The 12,974-nt window shown below is 27.2% G+C and overlaps 1 long non-coding RNA gene across 1 annotated transcript; it reads left to right on the forward strand.

The window, feature by feature from the left end:
- Positions 1-429: 429 nt before the first annotated feature.
- LOC129959538 (uncharacterized) lies at positions 430-12,736 on the forward strand. The gene is made up of 4 exons (XR_008783452.1): positions 430-565; positions 3,350-3,400; positions 11,119-11,159; positions 12,483-12,736. It is a non-coding gene; the product is annotated as an uncharacterized LOC129959538 (long non-coding RNA).
- The last annotated feature ends 238 nt before the right edge of the window (positions 12,737-12,974 follow it).

Here is a 12,974-nt window from a genome sequence, read left to right on the forward strand (position 1 = left end):
CTGTAAGAAGCGGCAATTTTAATGCCAAATGAAGTGAATTTATTTCATGATATTCTATAATAAAGCGGATCCAGCTTGAATGTCCAAAAAACACCGTATTACCTTATATTCACAGTTGTTTCAAACAGTTTAAGGTGAGGTTAACAGTTAACTTTAAAATATGCTTAACGGACAGATTAGAAATTTCGAAAGCAATAAATGATTCCCACAGAAAACATTGTATCAACATATTTAATCTTTTTCATAATTTTCTGCATGTATGCAGAGGAAAAGAGAACTAAGAGCTGTTTTATATAATGGACACAAATCGTTCAATTTACTTTTAAGTAACAGTTGTGTGAAAGCTTACTCAATTTCGCCACAGTGAGCTGAACTGAAAAAGAAAATATAAGAATTTTTTCACATCATATCAGCAAAGTGAGCTTAAAGTATAAGAATGGTTTATTATATGTTTCAGTACCAGACGTTCAACAATTATGTCATCTATCGAAAGCAGCAAGTCTTCTTAAGACGCCAGGGGCGATATTAGTTAATTATTGAAACCGTCAATTAACAACTGAAGACGGTAGAGTAGATAATAGCCATTGTTGCTATATACTTCCCAATCTCATATTGTCAAGTTTACATATGTATATATAAAGCTTCTAGATGCTTTTAATTTATTTTCTTGAAGGTATTTTCTATGGTCCTTAACAACTGACATGAATATGTCACTTCAATTTTTTTTTTTTTTTTTTTTTTTTCAAATTTAGAAGTGCAAGGTACTGTTATGACGGTTATAAATCCTACCGTCATTTTTTGTTCTGCGATGTTAAAATTTAATTAGCTTGATGTTTCCTTATACCAAAGCTGTGTTAATCCGTCACAATTAGTGTAGCAGATTTTAGGCGAATTCTACGTCATTTGACTCACTTTTGGCGTGCTGAGTGAGCAACCAAAAAATGTATTTAAACCTCATCAAAGTTTGGAATAATTTGGTTTTATAAGTCTTTGCATCCTAATCAATTTTTATCTTAAACTAACCTATATACACTTCATTCTAAAATGTTCTCTTATTTCTTCACCCGAATCCTACCTTTTAATTATTTCTAACACACTCTCTAAAAAATTGTTGACAATTGTTTAAAAAAATAAAAATCCTCAACACTTGGGTGTCTTTTTCAGATACCCAAGATTTCCTTGTGTAAGCTGACACATGTCGGGATCTCATAGTAAAATAGCTCATGATGTAAACTGGTGTGTCATCTTATCACTTCTTCCTTGTATATAATATAATACCTGTGTAAAATAAATTGAAGTAAATTTCAAATGTTTCTTCTTTTTAACCATGCAGTTGCAAAATTATATGTGCATATATATCTTCCTATCTTTGTTTTAATTTTCATTATTAGTCTTAAATGCATGTACATGTCCCCCCCCCATAAAAATAAAGGTAAGCATGATTGTAAATTATTAAGTCAGTTCTTTAATTTCATAAACATTCTACTATATTTTGGCCAAAGGCACATGAGTTCTTAGAAAATCAATGAAGTTTGTAATTTTTTTTTCAATTTTCTTTTTCTTGAGTAATTGTTGATAATTTTTTAATTTGTCTTTTTGCTTTCACTTTTGAATCTGCCTTGAAAGCTCTTATTTTATTAGAAGATAGGCTGTTATCCTTTTAATATTTGAAATGGAAACAAAAAAACTTTATTTGTAATGTACTTTAGATATAAATATATAAAAACATAAAAAGTTTTTTTACTTTCAGTATGATCTTCTCTATCCATGATATTTATGAACATTCAGACCAAAGATAATCATTAAAATTGATTTGAAACTAATAGTGATCCTCCAACAGAAAGAAATCGGACGTAACACAAGTGTAAAACATCCAAAAGAAGTTGAATTGTAAAAGTAATGAATTCTGCCAAATATAAACACCAAGCAGTAGAATTATTATGATTAAATATATAAAATGAATAAATTAATATAAAAAATGCTAGTATTGAAAATATTTCAGATTTATTACATGAAAGAAAATTGATATCAAGAATGCTAAAATTAAATCCCAAAAATACAGAAATCTACTTTTCTTCAGAAATCAATGCCAAATACAAAATAAATGTAATGCTGAAAGAAAATATTAGCAGAACTCAGCCTATTAACCTTTGTTACAATCCAATGTAAAAAAAAGTCCTATTAAAATGGGAAATTTGTAATCCCATTCTACATCATGTTAAGAAACGCACAAATTAAAACTAATCGTTAAAATCGGATTGAAACAAGAAATATTAACAGAAAAAGAAGTAAATAACTCTGTGCTATCTATATGCTTGTTTATAAATATATCTGGCTTTTGAATACAAGCTTGCATAATAAAAGCTAGTTATTATTTATGCTTGCATTCATAATTAGTAATTCATATACATATACATAAAAAGAGCTATACCAAAATAGAAGTTGGCTAGACACTAAAAGAGCTTTACCATACTCTCAGAGATACTACTATATATCTTCTTAATTGAGCATATTGTTTATTCCCCCTTTTTAAACGATTCTCTGCATTCTTTCTTTTCAATTTTATTAAGTTGACGAATATTGAAGTTTAAATAGTATTAAATTGTGTAGATGAAATAGTGCAAAATATTTATTTTTACTTTTTATTTCCTACCGCTTTCAAATCTGTTATAATTATGTGTTCATGTCTTCTTCCCCCTCACTTATCCTGAAAGAAAATATTCACTCATATTTTGCTTGTATTGTACCTTCTATTGGAAATATAAATGTTCTGTCAATGAAATCTCTACCAAATAGAATAATATTTGCCATCACTTTTGACCTCCTATTGAGTTTTTAATTTTCTTTTGGAAAAATTTTCTGATATAAATAAATAATTAGTAATGATTTAAAAAGCCTAGAATTTTGAATGTACTTTAATTGTTTCTAATGAGATATTTACATTAAATCCTCTAATTTTCATAATTTATTTTTCTGAAGATAGTCTCATCAATCTCTCAAAGAAATTCTGTGCTAAGAACACTTCTACATGTTTTCAAATCTAACTTGCTTTATTCTGAAGCCAAAGCATACATGATAAATGTTATTACACAGTTTTATTTTTTATTGAAACTCCTTGTTTTATATTAAAATTAATGCACTATAAATCTTGTCTGATTCAGAAGCATGTGCAGAATTAACTTGAATTTGGAAAAATTAGAATTCAGAATGGGCTTTTTTTTATATATATATTTTAAAACTTTGATTTTATTTTTTTTAATGATTATTTATACACATTTTTTAAAATTGTAATTATTTTGTAGAAGTATTATAGGAACTATTTACATATTTTTGATATTTCTCTTCATAGGCATCAAGAGTAATTTGGATGTTTTATCCAGATGAAAAAAATATATATCAAGTAAGATTAACAATATATGCATAGTTTTGTTTCTCTTAGTTTTTTTAATGATACCTATTTTTTACATACTTGTATGCAGAATCTACAAAAATTATTGCAATCTTCAAAGAATCTGACTTGAGAATTTGAGAAATCTCTATGTTTGTCTTTCCTAAGTAAAAAAAAAAAAAAAAAGATTTATGATATCTGTCTGTGAGGACAATAGCTGGAAAATGCTTCAAGCTAAATAGATGAAATTTCATATGTATTTTTGGTATATATTGTTATATTTTGTATATAATCTTTCCACCAGATTGATAGATTTCTACCATATTTTCAATGAAATCCATTCAGAGAAAGTATCTGCACAGCTGTTTGAATACAAGTAAACACAGTTAAAAAATGAAAAGAGTTAGATAGATAAAATTTGGTATACAGGTTTAACATCTAAAATGCCAAATTTGGAACTAAATCTTACAAGATATTGATAATCTATACATTTGCATACATGTTAACATGATAACTAAAAATCATAATTTAAGTAAATGAAATTTAGTATGCAAGTTAAGCATCAGAAATGCATATCCTTGTGAAATTGGGAGCCAAAGCCCTCAAACTGTTATTTGTCAATCTGTACTTTCGCATGTTTATAAACATTATAACTCAAAAATGCAATAAATTAAATAAAGGAAATTTAGTAGTGATCTTGAGACTTTAATTTTGGTGTTGTATCAAATTTCGGTTTCATTTGGTCAAAAAAAAAAAAAATGTTTTAAGTATATATTTATATTGATTGATTTATATTACACCACAAAACATTACTTTTTTTCTATTTAAAAATAACTTTCCAAAAGCATGATCATTTTTAAACATTGTTATTTTAATGATATTTTTTATTCTTCTGCCATTCACAGTTTACCTAAAATTATCGAGACAAAGATTATATATGATTTTTAGAGGTTGTGCTACTCCTCTTCAAAGCAGTATTGTTGCTGTTCGAAGAGAAAAGTAACTGTCAATATTATGTGAATACTTACATTAGAATAAAATACATAAATGCTGTTTACTAAATATTTATAATCATTAAATCTAAAATTAGGATACAACAGTAAATGCTTATATAATCTTGATTATGTGTAATTCTTCTACCACTACATGTTATTTTAAATTTTGAATCCTTCATCTTTCCATTTTCATCCTTGTTTAATGGGGTATTTATTTTGTTTTCTTTTATTTTTTAAGTTTTGAGAATCATCTTCACCTGAGGCTATCAAATAAGTTTGTTTCAGCTGATTAACATAAAAATTGTCTTATTCTTTAATTCTCACTGCAAAATACTTGTCATTTCTGGCATTTGCAGGAAAAGGTGCTTCATTATTGGATTCTAATGCTTTATTGATACAATCTACTCTGACCAATGTTTGTGAACACAAAACATGTGTGCCGAGAAATTTTATTTTTCTGGCAACTAATGCAAGTTTTAGCTTACTCTCTAACTACTTTTTTAATATTCTTTAAAATGAATTATGGTATTACTTGTTTCACTGATAATTTGATGCCAGACAGGTCATGCATTTTGTGGAAAACATTCATTCTGAGGCATAAATGGTCAAATATTTGGAATTAAAGCATACACCAGATTATTTTTCTAAAGCTTAATGGATACTTAAAATTTAAATTAATTATTTTTTTAGTTCTTCATAAGTGATTTCTTAATCCAAATTTTTGTCATAATCGATGTTCGAAAATGATTCAATTTTGTACATCGAGTCTGCAATAAAACTATCTTTCTCAATTATTTATTTTATATTTCTCAAAAGTTAAAAAATTTGTTTGAGGTGTCTCAGTTGTCTGTGTGATACTTTATCATTTTTCTTTATAAATGCATATATAGTTGGCTTGTAATCTGTGAATATCATAAAACCTTGTATGATGTTTAATTTTTGTTTGCTTAACATATGTTCAAATTTTTGGTAGAAAGATAGATACTTAAAAGTTCTTGATCTTATATGCTATAAACCTTTGAGTGCTATTTAACTTTTTGCGATAAAATGTTATTGGTTTCCAATCTCCATCTTCATATTGTTGTAGAATAGAATCAATTGTAAAATTAGAGGCATCTATACATAAAGCTAATGCGGGGTGGCCAGCCAACTGGGAAACAGGGAATGGTCAGGAAATTCCAAAAGATTGGGAAAAGTCAGGGAAATTAGATTTTTTTCTTTTTATTTTGATAATTATTATGGTAGTCGACAATCAGCTGTTCCCCTCTCCTCCCATTAGTGGAATGGAACATTATTGGCATCCAATGACAATCAATTGTTTACTGAAGTCAGAAATGGAGGCCATTGTCATTTCTGCCTTATTTAATACACTTTCTTTGAAGGCAATAGATATTAATTTTCAACCTAATCAGTTATTATCTCTCAAATAATGCCTGTATATTTAGGTTCCATTTTTGAGTTAATGTTGTTAAATTTGATATCTTCATTAGTTATATCATTAATTTGAAATTGTGCTTCTATCTAATGAAACCAAATGTCTAGTTTATCTAATTCCATAAAGGTGGAATTTTTATATTGACCTTCATGGTTTTGTGGTGACGCTTTATAAGCCAGATAACAGCTACGAGACAAGAGAAATTTCTTTTGTCTAGTGGTCTTGTTACTCGGCTACGAACCCAAAGGTTGCGAGTTCGATCCTCGCCTATCGCTAGTAGTAAGATTGGTGACCCGATGACGTGATACGCAAAAAACCTTCATACAACTGTTGTAGCGCCCTCTACCAGAAATAAATAAAAATCAAAGCTGATAAATAATCAGCCAATAAAAAATGAAGCTGATAAACAATCGGCCAATAAATAAAAATGAAGCTGATAAATAATCAGCCAATAAGAAAAAAAAAAAAATGCAGCTGATAAATAATCAACCAATAAATAAATTAATAAAGCTGATAAATAATCAGCCAAAAAAAAAAAATGGATAAGACGCTACAGCCAATACATCACCACTAATAACAACAAAAACAGGACAAAAAATCGTTCGTCTCACCTCCGACGCACTGAAGGGGGAGTAATGTGGTGACGCTTTATAAGCCAGATAACAGCTACGAGACAAGAGAAATTTCTTTTGTCTAGTGGTCTTGTTACTCGGCTACGAACCCAAAGGTTGCGAGTTCGATCCTCGCCTATCGCTAGTAGTAAGAGTTTCCAAAGAATTAGCATCATCTAACAGGTTTTCTGTCTTCTCATTATTTTCCATAATATATTTTTGTTAAGAAAAAGATAATTTAATCGTAATTATTATTACCTTTTTCGGTTAGTTTTCCTAGCCAAAGTTCGAAATGTACGCGAAAATGCCTACATAAACAAAAGCATAGTTTGCTTCTGTTCTTTCTTGAGAAATTGTTTCTTTTAATCTTTAAACATATTCATCTCGTAAATAATAAATTATCATAATCTCGTGCTAATTTAATATTGTCTAAGATTAAACTATTTAGATGCAATCATCTGACTAATTAGCATAAGATTTCGGTATTTCTGATTCGAGTCGTAACTACTGTGCAATATGCAAATGTAAATCTGTATGTACATGTAAACAATCACGTGATCGCCATGAGATCATATAAAAGCAGATGCCAGCTTTTGTAAGGGGATATCCGAATCCATTCTCCCGCTCTCTGGCTTGCTTTTCGCTGTAGCGACGTTTGTTTGCTACGAGTTTCTGAAATGTCTGAGAATTGACAATATAATATTTTCTGTGCTTTTAAAATTTTGTAAAGTAACTTCTTGATTTTATATTTTCTGTTGAACCTTAATGAATAAATCCCGTTGATGTTTTTAAAAGGATGTTGATCTCCAACTTTTGAATCCTTTGCATCGTAAATAGTATTAGTATGCGATTAGATGAACTTTTAGACCACTGCGTGATATTAGAGTTTCTTCATAATTAGATGCAGCCAATGCTACTCGTCATTTCATAAGAAGAAATTTTAACAATTTTAATATTAGGCTTGGGCCCACTTTAAGAATGCTACATCACAAAACATCATTTTTTTCAATTAAAAAGTAAGTTTTCAAAAGCATGCTTCTTTTTAAATATTATTATTCTGATAATATTTTTTATTCTACTGTTGCCATTTGCAATCTACATAAAGTTATTGCAACAAAGATTAAATATCATTTGTAAAGGTTACATATTCATTTTACTTTACAGTGCTATGAAACGCATAACTCTCATAGATGGAAGTCTGAATTTAAAAATTGGAGGTCTTGTGATGATTACAACCATAGAGCTGATATATAAATGGAGGAAGCTAGTCACTTGTTTCTAGTCTAAACAAGTGTATGCAACATGAGCCATGTGACTTGTGAGAAATCTGGCTTTTTTTGGCGCCATATCGCAAATCTTGGCATACTCAAAAACTGCTGCGCAACATTTTGCTTCCCGACATTGGGGCCGATCGGTTTTCATTTCTAGTTAACATTTCCTAAATAATATATATATATATATATATATATATATATATATATATATTCATTCTTTGAAAACTAAGCAAACTGGTTTCGAAAATAATACATAATTTTTTACATCAGTAGGCGAGTTTGTTGATTTAAATTATGTTTACTTTTTTACTTTGTTTTTGTGCTTTAATTTAAAGTGAGTATTTTTCTTCTTTAAGTAAACATTTTATTTCTTTTCTTTACCTAAAAGCATCTTTTAATTTTACATTACATGTTCAAATACATTTATCATTATCTCATACAGATAAAAAAAACTTTTTATAATAAAAGCAGATTATAAAAGTAAAGATTAAAAAAGTCATTTTTTTTCTTGAATATTCTGAATAATATTTATTTTTGCATAAAAAATGAAAAAGATATCAATTAAAACTGTTAAATTATTTTGAAATAAATTAGAAAGAAAAAAAACTCTATCTCAGAATCTAACCCAAGTATCCTGAATGCTACGCCAGTGCCCTAACCACTACACTACTCGAGCGCTCGTTCGGGTAACATATTATTAGTATATAAGCTAATTTGAAAGTTTTAAGGTTGACTATTGAGTCTTAATATTTTCATTAATAAACATTCTAAATGCATACTATCATTATACAAAATCTCACTCTGAAAGTTTTAAACCTCGTGCCTTCTCCTTGTTAATATCAGTTTTAAATATTTTGATTCTGGTTTATAGTGTTGGCAGTAACTTTGCTTCTAACTACCGCAGAAACAAAATTAAATCATTTTTGGAATTTTAAATGCATTTATTTAATACAAAATAATAGGGAAATTCGAAATTTTTACGAAAACAGTGATTTTAGGGTATGTGCATATCGCAAGTTATTAATAAATGTTAACATTCAGACAAAATTTTTATCTGTAAAGATAGCATTTCTTTCTTTAATAGTTTATCTTTAGAATATCCATTAGTTTCTTTTTAGATTTTAATTATAATTTATAAAAACATGCAATTACTGCTAGCACATTTATAAAATTTTACTATTTAACATTTTCAATAAAACATACGTTTTAGTTTCACTATTTCATTCACAATGATGATTTAATATCTTTTACGGTATAATACGATTCAAATATTTATGGTAATAAAGAAGCAACATATTGGAAATAATAAGGAATTTTATTTGCACTAAAATAAATACACAATTATTAATCGGTCAATAATGTTTATGTAAACACTTGTATTAGCGAGAAAAAATCACGCCAATCTTGCAGCCAAGCACTTGCAACACATTCGAGATTAAAATAAAGCAAGTAACAAAATATAATGCAGTTACATCAGTTTAAATGAAGCTTAATAACAAATTAAATAAATTTAATACAATAACTAAACCAAACTACGAAATATTATTCAGTTTTAACACCAAAATCACTGAATGAGGGAGGTTACGAAATTTTAAATTGACTTAAAATGGATATAAACAGAATATGTTTATTGTACATACCTGTGAAATGATACAGGACTATCCTTAGAAGCTTTTTCTTTGCATCCAATTGCACAGCAATAATTAACCATGGCTTAAATAAGTTTTAAAATCCAACAATTAAAAGTGATTAAAAAATCTGCCATTGAAATATAATGGGGAACGGAGAATGCGGTTACAGTGAACACAAATTCTGTCCACTTGTCACGTGATTTTATCTTGTCCTACACCAAAGTAGGGTTGCACACCTTCTATTAGTATCTCAGCTCTATGATTACAACCTTGCCTCAAAGCCCGACAATTTTAATCTGGGAGAGGAGAGAGAAAATCTTTATTAGAGAGTATGTGAAAAACTTTTTGGCTGACCACTTCCACTGATTTAATAATAAAATAGTGTAAATTTTCATTCTTATAGCAAAGATGGAAAATAATTTTTATGAATTTTAAATTAGACTTTCTCTTTCGATTTGTCATTTCTATCTCAATTTTTTTAATTTATTCTCAGGAGTGGGGTTTTTTATATCTACAGTTTTTTTTAATGCTCTGTATTAGTGTTTATTGTATGCTATTTTTTCTATTTTATCTAAGAACTCTATTAAAAATGATTCTGACTGTGACAAATGGAGGATGTTTTACAAAAACATTATTGCTATTTTCCCCATTTCTTACCAATTTCAATAAAATGTTTGATAGACAGTAACATTTAGTCTGTATTTTTCTTCATTAGAAATTTCTTCCAAACAGCTTTGCCATCATTTTGCTGCTTTTATTTATTTTTAAATATTCCTTTTCTCCAAAATTTCTGACAAGAATTAAAAAAAAAAAAATGCTTTAGAACAAAACATTCTGACTTATTTTGTTCTTCCTCTATATCTTATGTGTCAATCTTGTTAGATTTGTCTCAAACTTTCATAGTTCTTCTGCAGGTTGTTTCATCAGACCTAATAAAAAAATTATATGCATACAACACTTCTACATATTTTCAAATCTAATATGTCTTTGTTTCAAACTAAAGCATGCATTGGGCATTTTGTGACTGATCATATTTATTTTGAGCTTAAACTTTTAACCACTATTATTTTAATGTATTATAAACTTTTTGCACTATTTAGTATATATATGCTTCATCTGAATTGGGAATACTTTGATTTTAGAATTTACTTCATTTTAGAATTTACTTATTTATTCTTTTTCCTACTTTTACTATAATTTTTATAACAGCTTTATATACAAACACACATTTTTTATTTATAGGAATATTGAAAACATGACTATTATTTCATTTTTTATTTTGTATCATGAACAGTTTGTTTTTAGTTAAAATTTTTAATTTTGCCTATGTGATATTAAGATAGGATTTGTTTCTCCTTTTCAAAATTTATTTATCTAAAGTTTGTTTTAATAAACACGCAAAAAACAAACAAACTTGCAAAGTAATAAAATGCTTGTACTCTTCTTTTAAAAAAAATCTCAAATCTTACTTGTTTTAATCTGAAATTAAAACATACATGATAAATGTTACTACAGGAGTTGTGTTCATTATTAAAAGCCTGTTTCATATTTATATTAATGCATTAGAAATCTTATCTTACTCTAAAGCATGTAAATAGCTTATTTAAATATGGAGAAGTTCTCATCAGAATGGAGTTTGACATATCTATATCTGTTATTTAATTTTTATAATAGCTATTTATATATATGGTACTGTTTTCTGTAGAAATAATATAAAAACTATTTACATACTTTTACAATTTATCTTTATAAGCATCAAAAATAATTTGTGGTTCTTTATCCAGCTGGAAAAAAGAAGGAATAAAAGTCTGGTTACTTTATTTAGGTATGTCTATTTTTTCTATTAATTTTTGTAAATACTTTTTTTTTTAATAAATTATAAGGATCTTTTAATTGTGTATGTCTATATATATAAATGAGAAATAAGTTACTAGAATTTTTAAATTAGACTTCCTGTTTTGATCCAGCATTTTTTGTCTCAAGGTTTTTTTTTTTTTTTTTTTAATGTATAACTTTGATGTAGTCTCATTCTTCTCATTGACTTTTCTGAGCTTTTTATTTGAGGATTCTTTCTTTTCAATTATTTTTGTGTGAGTACAAAGAACTTTTAATAACATTAATTTGGTTTTTAGACTAAGTGTATGATATGATGTAAAATAATTTATTTTTTCTTTGATTTCCTGCCAATTTCTATTTGAATTTTTCATTGACCACAGAATAAAGATATATTTTCTTGCCCCCCATCTTCTAAACAGAATAACTTAATTCATTTTGCACCTTGTATTTATTACCTTCTTCAATGTTCCATTCATTTTCAAACTTAACTTTCTAATTTGAATAAAATATTTTGAAATCCACATGACTATGTCTTTCCTGTTAAAATTGTAATAATTATATGATCTTTTGACTGGGTTTGGTTTTAATTTTATACTTTACTTTTCTTAAGTCTGTTTCATCAAATGGTAGAAAAAAAATTTCTTGATTGTGACACTTCTTTATCACATCAAAAACACTGTGAAGATAAACCATGCATAATAAATGTTGTTACAAATAAGTTTTGTTTATTATTGAAAGTCTTACTTCATTATTTATATTTATGCAGTAAAAATCTTATCTCTCTCTTAAGCATATGAATTGTTAATTTGCATTTGGAAAAGTGTGACTTCAAAATGGGCTTTTACACACGCACACACATATATATAATGTGTTTTTTTTATTTTAATATATCAATGATTATTTACACACTAAAATGTGTTTTTTTTTCCCTTTAGAAATACTGTAAAAACATTGTTGCTATTTCTCTTTATTGGCATCAAAAATAATTTTTTGTGTGCTTATTAAGACGTAAAAATAACAATAATATTCGGGTCACATAAATAAGGTGGTTATATCTTTGTTTTGTATGCTCTTTTTTTATTTATTTATTTTCATATATAATAAGGTTGTATTAATTTTTAAATGTGTTCTCATTTCATAGATGAGAAATAATATACATGAATTTTAAATTTGACTTCCTGCTTTGACTTGTCCAGTTTTTGGTATTTTATATTCTGAAACAAGACTGTTTTTTTTTTTTTTTTTTTTTTTTTTTTCCCCAATGTCAGTTATGTGTCAGTCTTTCCTTTCAATGTATTCTTCTTCATTTTAGAGATCCTTTAAAAAATGATTTTGACTTGCTGAGAGATGGAAGGTATAATAGCAAGCATGTTATTTTTGTTTAATATCTCCCCAATTTGAATTAAATTTTTTAACTGACAGTAAACTTTATTCTTTATTTTTCCTCACCTCAAACCTCATCCAAACATTTCCATCATTTTGCTACTTTTATTCATTTTTAATATTCATTTTAGCCAAATTTTAGAACATAATTCAAAAAATTGTAGCAATGCATTTTTTTTTTCTTTTGCCTTAACAGTTTCTTACATGATATTTAAATTAGATTTTCACCAAATTTTCATTGCAGGTTATTTAAAAATAAAAAGAGAAAAAAAAGTGTGCATGTAGAATGTATTAGTTTTAAAATTATGTAGAAGAATTCTTGTGTCAAATCATAGCATTTGTTGACTGTTCATACATAATTTTTATTTCAAATTAAATTCGTGTTTAATTTATTACAATATATATATTTTTCTCTATATAT

Source organism: Argiope bruennichi, chromosome X1 (genome assembly GCF_947563725.1).
Source record: "Argiope bruennichi chromosome X1, qqArgBrue1.1, whole genome shotgun sequence".
Classification (NCBI taxonomy): domain Eukaryota; kingdom Metazoa; phylum Arthropoda; class Arachnida; order Araneae; family Araneidae; genus Argiope; species Argiope bruennichi.